We start from the raw sequence: 10983 nt of genomic DNA on the forward strand, positions 1-10983 counted from the left end.
ACCGCCTGGGAATAGCAGGTGCTGTAAGCTTTTTCAACCTGCAGAGAGCGCTCTCGCTTAATCTACCCACACATATTTCAACGTGGTAACAGCGACAGCTCACGTCCTAAAGGGTTTTGCACATGGTTAAGGCACTTTAACTCCAACAAATAAAACCAACAAATCAATGACTTATATGCTATGACTTATTTTCAACTCCATATAAGAGGTATTTCAAGCTGCAGCTTCTGCTTACAGCCATACCAGCCTGGATGCGTCCGATCTCGTCTGATCTCGGAAGCTAAGCAGGGTCGGGCCTGGTTAGTACTTGGATGGGAGACCGCCTGGGAATACCAGGTGCTGTAAGCTTTTTCAACCAGCAGAGAGCGCTCTCGCTTAATCTACCCACACATATTTCAACGTGGTAACAGCGACAGCTCACGTCCTAAAGGGTTTTTCACATGGTTAAGGCACTTTAACTCCAACAAATATGCGCTTCTAAATTATTATCACCAACAAATCAATGACTTATATTATATGACTTATCTTCAACTCCATATAAGAGGTATTTCAAGCTGCAGCTTCAGCTTACGGCCATACCAGCCTGGATGCGCCCGATCTCGTCTGATCTCGGAAGCTAAGCAGGGTCGGGCCTGGTTAGTACTTGGATGGGAGACCGCCTGGGAATACCAGGTGCTGTAAGCTTTTTCAACCAGCAGAGAACCCTCTAGCTTAATCTACCCACACATATTTCACCGTGGTAACAGCGACAGCTCACGTCCTAAAGTGTTTTGCACATGGTTAAGGCACTTTAACTCCAACAAATAAGCGCTTCTAAATTATTATCACCAACAAATCAATGACTTGTATTATATGACTTATCTTCAACTCCATATTAGAAGTATTTCAAGCTGCAGCTTCAGCTTACGGCCATACCAGCCTGGATGCGCCCGATCTCGTCTGATCTCGGAAGCTAAGCAGGGTCGGGCCTGGTTAGTACTTGGATGGGAGACCGCCTGGGAATACCAGGTGCTGTAAGCTTTTTCAACCAGCAGAGAGTGCTCTCGCTTAATCTACCCACACATATTTCAACGTGGTAACAGCGACAGCTCACGTCCTAAAGTGTTTTGCACATGGTTAAGGCACTTTAACTCCAACAAATAAAACCAACAAATCAATGACTTATATTCTATGACTTATCTTCAACTCCATATAAGAGGTATTTCAAGCTGCAGCTTCTGCTTACGGCCATACCAGCCTGGATGCGCCCGATCTCGTCTGATCTCAGGAGCTAAGCAGGGTCGGGCCTGGTTAGTACTTGGATGGGAGACCGCCTGGGAATACCAGGTGCTGTAAGCTTTTTCAACCAGCAGAGAACGCTCTCGCTTAATCTACCCACACATATTTCAACGTGGTAACAGCGACAGCTCACGTCCTAAAGTGTTTTGCACATAGTTAAGGCACCTTAACTCCAACAAATAAGCACTTCTAAATTATTATCACCAACAAATCAATGACATATATTCTATGACTTATCTTCAACTCCATATAAGAAGTATTTCAAGCTGCAGCTTCTGCTTACGGCCATACCAGCCTGGATGCGCCTGATTTCGTCTGATCTCGGAAGCTAAGCAGGGTCGGGCCTGGTTAGTACTTGGATGGGAGACTGCCTGGGAGTACCAGGTGCTGTAAGCTTTTTCAACCAGCAGAGAACGCTCTCGCTTAATCTAGCCACACATATTTCAACGTGGTAACTGCGACAGCTCACGTCCTAAAGTGTTTTGCACATGGTTAAGGCACTTTAACTCCAACAAATAAAACCAACAGATCAATGACTTATATTCTATGACTTATCTTCAACTCCATATAAGAGGTATTTCAAGCTGCAGCTTCTGCTTACGGCCATACCAGCCTGGATGCGCCCGGTCTCGTCTGATCTCGGAAGCTAAGCAGGGTCGGGCCTGGTTAGTACTTGGATGGGAGACCGCCTGGGAATACCAGGTGCTGTAAGCTTTTTCAACCTGCAGTAGAGCGCTCTCGCTTAATCTACCCACACATATTTCAACGTGGTAACAGCGACAGCTCACGTCCTAAAGTGTTTTGCACATGGTTAAGGCACTTTAACTCCAACAAATAAAACCAACAGATCAATGACTTATATTCTATGACTTATCTTCAACTCCATATAAGAGGTATTTCAAGCTACAGCTTCTGCTTACGGCCATACCAGCCTGGATGCGCCCGATCTCGTCTGATCTCGGAAGCTAAGCAGGGTCGGGCCTGGTTAGTACTTGGATGGGAGACCGCCTGGGAATAGCAGGTGCTGTAAGCTTTTTCAACCTGCAGAGAGCGCTCTCGCTTAATCTACCCACACATATTTCAACGTGGTAACAGCGACAGCTCACGTCCTAAAGGGTTTTGCACATGGTTAAGGCACTTTAACTCCAACAAATAAAACCAACAAATCAATGACTTATATGCTATGACTTATTTTCAACTCCATATAAGAGGTATTTCAAGCTGCAGCTTCTGCTTACAGCCATACCAGCCTGGATGCGCCCGATCTCGTCTGATCTCGGAAGCTAAGCAGGGTCGGGCCTGGTTAGTACTTGGATGGGAGACCGCCTGGGAATGGCTCATGACCCCCCCAAGTCCCTATGGTCAACCTGGGGTGTGGGTGATCCTGGTGATCCTGGGGATGGAGGTGTCCAAGCGGTGGAGCTTTGAAGCAGAAGGTCGTGGGTTCGATCCCAGGCTGTGGCAAAGATGAAGAAGCGCTTCAGGGGTCATTCAGACGTGTGTGGTGTCTTTGCAAATTATGTATTAATGATAATTGATGTATTAATGAATGGAGAATAAAACTCATGGTAAATACAACATCTGGGGGTTAAGTCTCTTCAGTATTGCTGAATTCAAATCTGCTGAAATGCTTCAATATAGAGAAATAAGTATATCAACTCCACTGGCAATGCATTACTGCTAAACAGGGAAAAAAAAAGTAAATTAATCACCATGGAACTTCTGTAGATTACCTGAGACAACGAAAAAAAAAATCATATCACAATTTTCAAATTCACATCCAAATTAAGTGTGACGTCATTATGTGCGAATTTGCATCCAATATCTAAAAAAACAACTTATTGTTCATAAGGAACAAGCCAGAGAGGGTTCATGTAGATATGTGATACTTTAATATTATATCCTGTTCACCCAATTACTACAATGCCTATGTTTTTAGGCCTATGTTATTGTAGTAATTAGGAGGCTTAAAACTATTTTTTTTTAGCCTGGTACATTCTGTAGTAGATTTGGATACAGCCACTTTAAATACCCCCAAAATGTTAAATAAGCCCATTTCTGACATTCTACCTAGTCTATTGTTGGAAAGTGAAAGGTTGCAGCAGCATTTTATACAAAAACTGTATGCAGCCAATAAGTTTACAAATAATTTTAATGATGGCAGTAACAGGTTGCATAGAGTTGTATCTTTCTGCTCACAATCTAAAAAAACAACAAAAAAGACACATTATTCTCAAGTAATCATGCAAGAAGAAAATATATTTTATTAAAATAACAACAATCATAAATATTATAAACTTTATTTATAGAGCAAGAATGCAGCCCAAACTGCTTAAACAAAGCAATATCAGATGCAACAAAACAACAGTTAAAAACAACCCATCCGCCCGTCCGTCCAAGTCGACCCGTCCGCCCCAGGTGTCCCCCCACGGAGCCCCGCCGCCGCCGGGCAGGCCGACCTCCGACGTCGGCTGCCGCTCTGGCGGCGCTCGCGGTTGAACCCCCAGCTCCAGCGGACCCACACCCACCCAGAAAACGGTGTGTCGAGGCGGGCTCCCGAGGTTCCCCGCACGGGGCTGCCGAGACGTCGGCACGCCCAGCGGGGGTCTGCCCAGCGCGTCGGCGTAGTTTACACAACACATAAATACGCCAGAATCGGATTATGAGCCTGCCAAATGTGCTGCGTGCAGGGCTTAATTTGAGGGGGAGCAAACCGGAGCGCACTCCGGTAAGCTGTAACAAATAAATATATACTTTTTACGCACCGCTGCGCACTCATATCAATTCCAAAAACACAATAAAAAGCACAACGGCATAATGGTAAAAGTTATAGTACATCTAGGCTATGTGGCTTAAAAAGGACAGTTGGGTTAATGTGTCTCACACAGCGCATCTGTGTGTGTGTGTGCTGTTTTATGTTTCTTCGTTCCATGCGTAAAAGCCAAAAGTGCACTGGAGATGGGCAATCTCCAGCTGTGTGTGTGTGTGTGTGTGTGTGTGTGTGTGTGTGTGTGTGTGTGTGTGTGTGTGTGTGTGTGTGTGTGTGTGTGTGTGTGTGTGTGTGTTGCGCTTTTTTTTTCTCTCGCACCGGAGCCACTCATCCTCTGCGCTCCGGGACCTCCCACTTTACAAATTAAGCACTGGTTGCGTGAATGCAGCGAGGAGATGATGCTTGGACGTAAAATTGAATCCTGTGTATAAGTGTCACGCCACTTACTAAAAAGGACAGTTGGGCTGCTTAATGTGTCTCACACAGCGCATCTGTGTGTGTGTGCTCATTTGTTTCTTCGTTCCATGCGTAAAAGCCAAAAGCGCACTGGAGATGGGCAATCTCCAGGTGTGTGTGTGTGTGTGTGTGTGTGTGTGTGTGTGTGTGTGTGTGTGTTGCGCTTCTTTTTTTTTTCTCGCACCGGAGCCACTGCGCTCCGGGACCAAACTGCCGCTAGAAAAGCAGGGTCCTAATGAAGAAAGTTTAAATACAATGTGAAGGAGATGATGCTTGGATGTAAAATTGAATCCTGTGTATAAGTGTCACGCCACTTACTATTCGGCTTATAAACGGTAGCGTTTCAATACAGATTAATCAATATTTCACTCAAACTGTCCCCTGAGGTGTCAGACTGTCATGGCCGCCGTACAGACGTGTCTCGCTCAATGATGATTGGCGATCACTGCTGCTCAACAGCGCTCAATGATTGGCGGGTTGAGCGCTCTCCCTGCTGAACAGAGCTCAACCATTGGTCGGCATAGGGACTTGGCTGGGAGATCGCCTGGGAATACCAGGTGCTGTAAGCTTTTTCAACCAGCAGAGAGCGCTCTCGCTTAATCTACCCACACATATTTCAACGTGGTAACAGCGACAGCTCACGTCCTAAAGGGTTTTTCACATGGTTAAGGCACTTTAACTCCAACAAATATGCGCTTCTAAATTATTATCACCAACAAATCAATGACTTATATTATATGACTTATCTTCAACTCCATATAAGAGGTATTTCAAGCTGCAGCTTCAGCTTACGGCCATAACAGCCTGGATGCGCCCGATCTCGTCTGATCTCGGAAGCTAAGCAGGGTCGGGCCTGGTTAGTACTTGGATGGGAGACCGCCTGGGAATATCAGGTGCTGTAAGCCTTTTCAACCAGCAGAGAGCGCTCTCGCTTAATCTACCCACACATATTTCAAAGTGGTAACAGCGACAGCTCACGTCCTAAAGTGTTTTGCACATGGTTAAGGCACTTTAACTCCAACAAATAAAACCAACAAATCAATGACTTATATTCTATGACTTATCTTCAACTCCATATCAGAGGTATTTCAAGCTGCAGCTTCTGCTTACGGCCATACCAGCCTGGATGCGCCCGATCTCGTCTGATCTCGGAAGCTAAGCAGGGTCGGGCCTGGTTAGTACTTGGATGGGAGACCGCCTGGGAATACCAGGTGCTGTAAGCTTTTTCAACCAGCAGAGAGCGCTCTCGCTTAATCTACCCACACATATTTCAATGTGGTAACAGCGACAGCTCACGTCCTAAAGTGTTTTGCACATGGTTAAGGCACTTTAACTCCAACAAATAAAACCAACAGATCAATGACTTATATTCTATGACTTATCTTCAACTCCATATCAGAGGTATTTCAAGCTGCAGCTTCTGCTTACGGCCATACCAGCCTGGATGCGCCCGATCTCGTCTGATCTCGGAAGCTAAGCAGGGTCGGGCCTGGTTAGTACTTGGATGGGAGACCGCCTGGGAATACCAGGTGCTGTTAGCTTTTTCAACCAGCAGAGAGCGCTCTCGCTTAATCTACCCACACATATTTCAACGTGGTAACAGCGACAGCTCACGTCCTAAAGTGTTTTGCACATGGTTAAGGCACTTTAACTCCAACAAATAAAACCAACAGATCAATGACTTATATTCTATGACTTATCTTCAACTCCATATAAGAGGTATTTCAAGCTACAGCTTCTGCTTACGGCCATACCAGCCTGGATGCGCCCGATCTCGTCTGATCTCGGAAGCTAAGCAGGGTCGGGCCTGGTTAGTACTTGGATGGGAGACCGCCTGGGAATAGCAGGTGCTGTAAGCTTTTTCAACCTGCAGAGAGTGCTCTCGCTTAATCTACCCACACATATTTCAACGTGGTAACAGCGACAGCTCACGTCCTAAAGTGTTTTGCACATGGTTAAGGCACTTTAACTCCAACAAATAAAACCAACAAATCAATGACTTATATGCTATGACTTATTTTCAACTCCATATAAGAGGTATTTCAAGCTGCAGCTTCTGCTTACAGCCATACCAGCCTGGATGCGCCCGATCTCGTCTGATCTCGGAAGCTAAGCAGGGTCGGGCCTGGTTAGTACTTGGATGGGAGACCGCCTGGGAATACCAGGTGCTGTAAGCTTTTTCAACCAGCAGAGAGCGCTCTCGCTTAATCTACCCACACATATTTCAACGTGGTAACAGCGACAGCTCACGTCCTAAAGGGTTTTTCACATGGTTAAGGCACTTTAACTCCAACAAATATGCGCTTCTAAATTATTATCACCAACAAATCAATGACTTATATTATATGACTTATCTTCAACTCCATATAAGAGGTATTTCAAGCTGCAGCTTCAGCTTACGGCCATACCAGCCTGGATGCGCCCGATCTCGTCTGATCTCGGAAGCTAAGCAGGGTCGGGCCTGGTTAGTACTTGGATGGGAGACCGCCTGGGAATATCAGGTGCTGTAAGCTTTTTCAACCAGCAGAGAGCGCTCTCGCTTAATCTACCCACACATATTTCAAAGTGGTAACAGCGACAGCTCACGTCCTAAAGTGTTTTGCACATGGTTAAGGCACTTTAACTCCAACAAATAAAACCAACAAATCAATGACTTATATTCTATGACTTATCTTCAACTCCATATCAGAGGTATTTCAAGCTGCAGCTTCTGCTTACGGCCATACCAGCCTGGATGCGCCCGATCTCGTCTGATCTCGGAAGCTAAGCAGGGTCGGGCCTGGTTAGTACTTGGATGGGAGACCGCCTGGGAATACCAGGTGCTGTAAGCTTTTTCAACCAGCAGAGAGCGCTCTCGCTTAATCTACCCACACATATTTCAACGTGGTAACAGCGACAGCTCACGTCCTAAAGTGTTTTGCACATGGTTAAGGCACTTTAACTCCAACAAATAAAACCAACAAATCAATGACTTATATTCTATGACTTATCTTCAACTCCATATAAGAGGTATTTCAAGCTGCAGCTTCTGCTTACGGCCATACCAGCCTGGATGCGCCCGATCTCGTCTGATCTCGGAAGCTAAGCAGGGTCGGGCCTGGTTAGTACTTGAATGGGAGACCGCCTGGGAATACCAGGTGCTGTAAGCTTTTTCAACCAGCAGAGAGCGCTCTCGCTTAATCTACCCACACAAATTTCAACGTGGTAACAGCGACAGCTCACGTCCTAAAGTGTTTTGCACATGGTTAAGGCACTTTAACTCCAACAAATAAGCGCTTCTAAATTATTATCACCAACAAATCAATGACTTATATTATATGACTATCTTCAACTCCATATAAGAGGTATTTCAAGCTGCAGCTTCAGCTCACGGCCATACCAGCCTGGATGCGCCCGATCTCGTCTGATCTCGGAAGCTAAGCAGGGTCGGGCCTGGTTAGTACTTGGATGGGAGACCGCCTGGGAATACCAGGTGCTGTAAGCTTTTTCAACCTGCAGAGAGCGCTCTCGCTTAATCTACCCACACATATTTTAACGTGGTAACAGCGACAGCTCACGTCCTAAAGTGTTTTGCACATGCTTAAGGCACCTTAACTCCAACAAATAAAACCAACAGATCAATGACTTATATTCTATGACTTATCTTCAACTCCATATAAGAGGTATTTCAAGCTGCAGCTTCTGCTTACGGCCATACCAGCCTGGATGCGCCCGATCTAGTCTGATCTCGGAAGCTAAGCAGGGTCGGGCCTGGTTAGTACTTGGATGGGAGACCGCCTGGGAATACCAGGTGCTGTAAGCTTTTTCAACCAGCAGAGAACGCTCTCGCTTAATCTACCCACACATATTTCAACGTGGTAACAGCGACAGCTCACGTCCTAAAGTGTTTTGCACATGGTTAAGGCACTTTAACTCCGACAAATAAAACCAACAAATCAATGACTTATATTCTATGACTTATCTTCAACTCCATATAAGAGGTATTTCAAGCTGCAGCTTCTGCTTACGGCCATACCAGCCTGGATGCGCCCGATCTCGTCTGATCTCGGAAGCTAAGCATGGTCGGGCCTGGTTAGTACTTGGATGGGAGACAGCCTGGGTTTACCAGGTGCTGTAAGCATTTTCAACCAGCAGAGAGCGCTCTCACTTAATCTACCCACACATATTTCAACGTGGTAACAGCGACAGCTCACGTCCTAAAGGGTTTTTCACATGGTTAAGGCACTTTAACTCCGACAAATAAAACCAACAAATCGATGACTTATATTCTATGACTTATCTTCAACTCCATATAAGAGGTATTTCAAGCTGCAGTTTCTGCTTACGGCCATACCAGCCTGGATGCGCCCGATCTCGTCTGATCTCGGAAGCTAAGCAGGGTCGGGCCTGGTTAGTACTTGGATGGGAGACCGCCTGGGAATACCAGGTGCTGTAAGCTTTTTCAACCAGCAGAGAGCGCTCTCGCTTAATCTACCCACACATATTTCAACGTGGTAACAGCGACAGCTCACGTCCTAAAGTGTTTTGCACATGGTTAAGGCACTTTAACTCCAACAAATAAAACCAACAAATCAATGACTTATATTCTATGACTTATCTTCAACTCCATATAAGAGGTATTTCAAGCTGCAGCTTCTGCTTACGGCCATACCAGCCTGGATGCGCCTGATCTCGTCTGATCTCGGAAGCTAAGCAGGGTCGGGCCTGGTTAGTACTTGGATGGGAGACCGCCTGGGAATACCAGGTGCTGTAAGCTTTTTCAACCTGCAGAGAGCGCTCTCGCTTAATCTACCCACACATATTTCAACGTGGTAACAGCGACAGCTCACGTCCTAAAGTGTTTTGCACATGGTTAAGGCACTTTAACTCCAACAAATAAGTGCTTCTAAATTATTATCACCAACAAATCAATGACTTGTATTATATACTTATCTTTAACTCCATATAAGAAGTATTTCAAGCTGCAGCTTCAGCTTACGGCCATACCAGCCTGGATGCGCCCGATCTCGTCTGATCTCGGAAGCTAAGCAGGGTCGGGCCTGGTTAGTACTTGGATGGGAGACAGCCTGGGAATACCAGGTGCTGTAAGCTTTTTCAACCAGCAGAGAACGGTCTCGCTTAATCTAGCCACACATATTTCAACGTGGTAAGAGCGACAGCTCACGTCCTAAAGTCTTTTGCACATGGTTAAGGCACTTTAACTCCAACAAATAAAACCAACAAATCAATGACTTATATTCTATGACTTATCTTCAACTCCATATCAGAGGTATTTCAAGCTGCAGCTTCTGCTTACGCCCATACCAGCCTGGATGCGCCCGATCTCGTCTGATCTCGGAAGCTGAGCAGGGTCGGGCCTGGTTAGTACTTGGATGGGAGACAGCCTGGGAATACCAGGTGCTGTAAGCTTTTTCAACCAGCAGAGAACGGTCTCGCTTAATCTAGCCACACATATTTCAACGTGGTAACAGCGACAGCTCACGTCCTAAAGTGTTTTGCACATGGTTAAGGCACTTTAACTCCAACAAATAAAACCAACAAATCAATGACTTATATCATATGACTTATCTTCAACTCCATATAAGAGGTATTTCAAGCTGCAGCTTCAGCTTCAGCTTACGGCCATACCAGCCTGGATGCGCCCGATCTCGCCTGATCTCGGAAGCTAAGCAGGGTCGGGCTTGGTTAGTACTTGGATGGGAGACCGCCTGGGAATACCAGGTGCTGTAAGCTTTTTCAACCAGCAGAGAGCGCTCTCGCTTAATCTACCCACACATATTTCAACGTGGTAACAGCGACAGCTCACGTCCTAAAGTGTTTTGCACATGGTTAAGGCACTTTAACTCCAACAAATAAAACCAACAAATCAATGACTTATATTCTATGACTTATCTTCAACTCCATATAAGAGGTATTTCAAGCTGCAGCTTCTGCTTACGGCCATACCAGCCTGGATGCGCCCGATCTCGTCTGATCTCGGAAGCTAAGCAGGGTCGGGCCTGGTTAGTACTTGGATGGGAGACCGCCTGGGAATACCAGGTGCTGTAAGCTTTTTCAACCAGCAGAGAACCCTCTAGCTTAATCTACCCACACATATTTCAACGTGGTAACAGCGACAGCTCACGTCCTAAAGTGTTTTGCACATGGTTAAGGCACTTTAACTCCAACAAATAAGCGCTTCTAAATTATTATCACCAACAAATCAATGACTTGTATTATATGACTTATCTTCAACTCCATATAAGAAGTATTTCAAGCTGCAGCTTCAGCTTACGGCCATACCAGCCTGGATGCGCCCGATCTCGTCTGATCTCGGAAGCTAAGCAGGGTCGGGCCTGGTTAGTACTTGGATGGGAGACCGCCTGGGAATACCAGGTGCTGTAAGCTTTTTCAACCAGCAGAGAGTGCTCTCGCTTAATCTACCCACACATATTTCAACGTGGTAACAGCGACAGCTCACGTCCTAAAGTGTTTTGCAC

At 45.8% G+C, this 10983-nt stretch overlaps 24 non-coding genes and 2 pseudogenes across 24 annotated transcripts in view; all 26 read left to right on the forward strand.

Moving 5' to 3' along the window:
* The window catches only part of LOC133455625 (5S ribosomal RNA), a 119-nt gene extending 89 nt beyond the window's left edge, over positions 1 to 30 (forward strand). The window contains exon 1 of the ribosomal RNA XR_009783580.1: positions 1 to 30. This exon is cut by the window's left edge and continues 89 nt beyond it. This is a non-coding gene — a ribosomal RNA (5S ribosomal RNA).
* A 199-nt stretch (positions 31 to 229) lies between these two features.
* Positions 230 to 348, forward strand: LOC133455636 (5S ribosomal RNA). The gene has a single exon (XR_009783589.1). It is a non-coding gene; the product is annotated as a 5S ribosomal RNA (ribosomal RNA).
* Positions 349 to 565: 217 nt separating this feature from the next.
* LOC133455840 (5S ribosomal RNA) lies at positions 566 to 684 on the forward strand. The gene has a single exon (XR_009783763.1). It is a non-coding gene; the product is annotated as a 5S ribosomal RNA (ribosomal RNA).
* A 217-nt stretch (positions 685 to 901) lies between these two features.
* Positions 902 to 1020, forward strand: LOC133455841 (5S ribosomal RNA). The gene has a single exon (XR_009783764.1). It is a non-coding gene; the product is annotated as a 5S ribosomal RNA (ribosomal RNA).
* A 199-nt stretch (positions 1021 to 1219) lies between these two features.
* Positions 1220 to 1338, forward strand: LOC133455722 (5S ribosomal RNA). Its single transcript, XR_009783667.1, has one exon. It is a non-coding gene; the product is annotated as a 5S ribosomal RNA (ribosomal RNA).
* A 217-nt stretch (positions 1339 to 1555) lies between these two features.
* LOC133455776 (5S ribosomal RNA) lies at positions 1556 to 1674 on the forward strand. The gene has a single exon (XR_009783716.1). It is a non-coding gene; the product is annotated as a 5S ribosomal RNA (ribosomal RNA).
* Positions 1675 to 1873: 199 nt separating this feature from the next.
* On the forward strand, positions 1874 to 1992 carry LOC133455606 (5S ribosomal RNA). Its single transcript, XR_009783563.1, has one exon. It is a non-coding gene; the product is annotated as a 5S ribosomal RNA (ribosomal RNA).
* Positions 1993 to 2192: 200 nt separating this feature from the next.
* Positions 2193 to 2311, forward strand: LOC133455627 (5S ribosomal RNA). The gene has a single exon (XR_009783582.1). It is a non-coding gene; the product is annotated as a 5S ribosomal RNA (ribosomal RNA).
* A 2979-nt stretch (positions 2312 to 5290) lies between these two features.
* Positions 5291 to 5409, forward strand: LOC133455711 (5S ribosomal RNA). The gene has a single exon (XR_009783657.1). It is a non-coding gene; the product is annotated as a 5S ribosomal RNA (ribosomal RNA).
* A 199-nt stretch (positions 5410 to 5608) lies between these two features.
* Positions 5609 to 5727, forward strand: LOC133455842 (5S ribosomal RNA). The gene has a single exon (XR_009783765.1). It is a non-coding gene; the product is annotated as a 5S ribosomal RNA (ribosomal RNA).
* A 199-nt stretch (positions 5728 to 5926) lies between these two features.
* Positions 5927 to 6045, forward strand: LOC133455616 (5S ribosomal RNA). Its single transcript, XR_009783572.1, has one exon. It is a non-coding gene; the product is annotated as a 5S ribosomal RNA (ribosomal RNA).
* Positions 6046 to 6244: 199 nt separating this feature from the next.
* LOC133455628 (5S ribosomal RNA) lies at positions 6245 to 6363 on the forward strand. Its single transcript, XR_009783583.1, has one exon. It is a non-coding gene; the product is annotated as a 5S ribosomal RNA (ribosomal RNA).
* A 199-nt stretch (positions 6364 to 6562) lies between these two features.
* LOC133455551 (5S ribosomal RNA) lies at positions 6563 to 6681 on the forward strand. The gene has a single exon (XR_009783513.1). It is a non-coding gene; the product is annotated as a 5S ribosomal RNA (ribosomal RNA).
* Positions 6682 to 6898: 217 nt separating this feature from the next.
* On the forward strand, positions 6899 to 7017 carry LOC133455572 (5S ribosomal RNA). The gene has a single exon (XR_009783532.1). It is a non-coding gene; the product is annotated as a 5S ribosomal RNA (ribosomal RNA).
* A 199-nt stretch (positions 7018 to 7216) lies between these two features.
* Positions 7217 to 7335, forward strand: LOC133455843 (5S ribosomal RNA). Its single transcript, XR_009783766.1, has one exon. It is a non-coding gene; the product is annotated as a 5S ribosomal RNA (ribosomal RNA).
* Positions 7336 to 7534: 199 nt separating this feature from the next.
* Positions 7535 to 7653, forward strand: LOC133455577 (5S ribosomal RNA). The gene has a single exon (XR_009783536.1). It is a non-coding gene; the product is annotated as a 5S ribosomal RNA (ribosomal RNA).
* Positions 7654 to 7869: 216 nt separating this feature from the next.
* Positions 7870 to 7988, forward strand: LOC133455634 (5S ribosomal RNA). The gene has a single exon (XR_009783588.1). It is a non-coding gene; the product is annotated as a 5S ribosomal RNA (ribosomal RNA).
* A 199-nt stretch (positions 7989 to 8187) lies between these two features.
* LOC133455665 (5S ribosomal RNA) lies at positions 8188 to 8306 on the forward strand. The gene has a single exon (XR_009783615.1). It is a non-coding gene; the product is annotated as a 5S ribosomal RNA (ribosomal RNA).
* Positions 8307 to 8505: 199 nt separating this feature from the next.
* Positions 8506 to 8624, forward strand: LOC133455802 (5S ribosomal RNA; annotated as a pseudogene).
* A 199-nt stretch (positions 8625 to 8823) lies between these two features.
* Positions 8824 to 8942, forward strand: LOC133455845 (5S ribosomal RNA). The gene has a single exon (XR_009783768.1). It is a non-coding gene; the product is annotated as a 5S ribosomal RNA (ribosomal RNA).
* Positions 8943 to 9141: 199 nt separating this feature from the next.
* Positions 9142 to 9260, forward strand: LOC133455599 (5S ribosomal RNA). The gene has a single exon (XR_009783556.1). It is a non-coding gene; the product is annotated as a 5S ribosomal RNA (ribosomal RNA).
* Positions 9261 to 9476: 216 nt separating this feature from the next.
* LOC133455710 (5S ribosomal RNA) lies at positions 9477 to 9595 on the forward strand. The gene has a single exon (XR_009783656.1). It is a non-coding gene; the product is annotated as a 5S ribosomal RNA (ribosomal RNA).
* A 199-nt stretch (positions 9596 to 9794) lies between these two features.
* Positions 9795 to 9913, forward strand: LOC133455793 (5S ribosomal RNA; annotated as a pseudogene).
* A 205-nt stretch (positions 9914 to 10118) lies between these two features.
* Positions 10119 to 10237, forward strand: LOC133455695 (5S ribosomal RNA). Its single transcript, XR_009783643.1, has one exon. It is a non-coding gene; the product is annotated as a 5S ribosomal RNA (ribosomal RNA).
* A 199-nt stretch (positions 10238 to 10436) lies between these two features.
* LOC133455846 (5S ribosomal RNA) lies at positions 10437 to 10555 on the forward strand. Its single transcript, XR_009783769.1, has one exon. It is a non-coding gene; the product is annotated as a 5S ribosomal RNA (ribosomal RNA).
* Positions 10556 to 10772: 217 nt separating this feature from the next.
* On the forward strand, positions 10773 to 10891 carry LOC133455847 (5S ribosomal RNA). Its single transcript, XR_009783770.1, has one exon. It is a non-coding gene; the product is annotated as a 5S ribosomal RNA (ribosomal RNA).
* Positions 10892 to 10983: the final 92 nt, after the last annotated feature.

This window comes from Cololabis saira, chromosome 11, assembly GCF_033807715.1.
Source record: "Cololabis saira isolate AMF1-May2022 chromosome 11, fColSai1.1, whole genome shotgun sequence".
Lineage (NCBI taxonomy): Eukaryota > Metazoa > Chordata > Actinopteri > Beloniformes > Belonidae > Cololabis > Cololabis saira.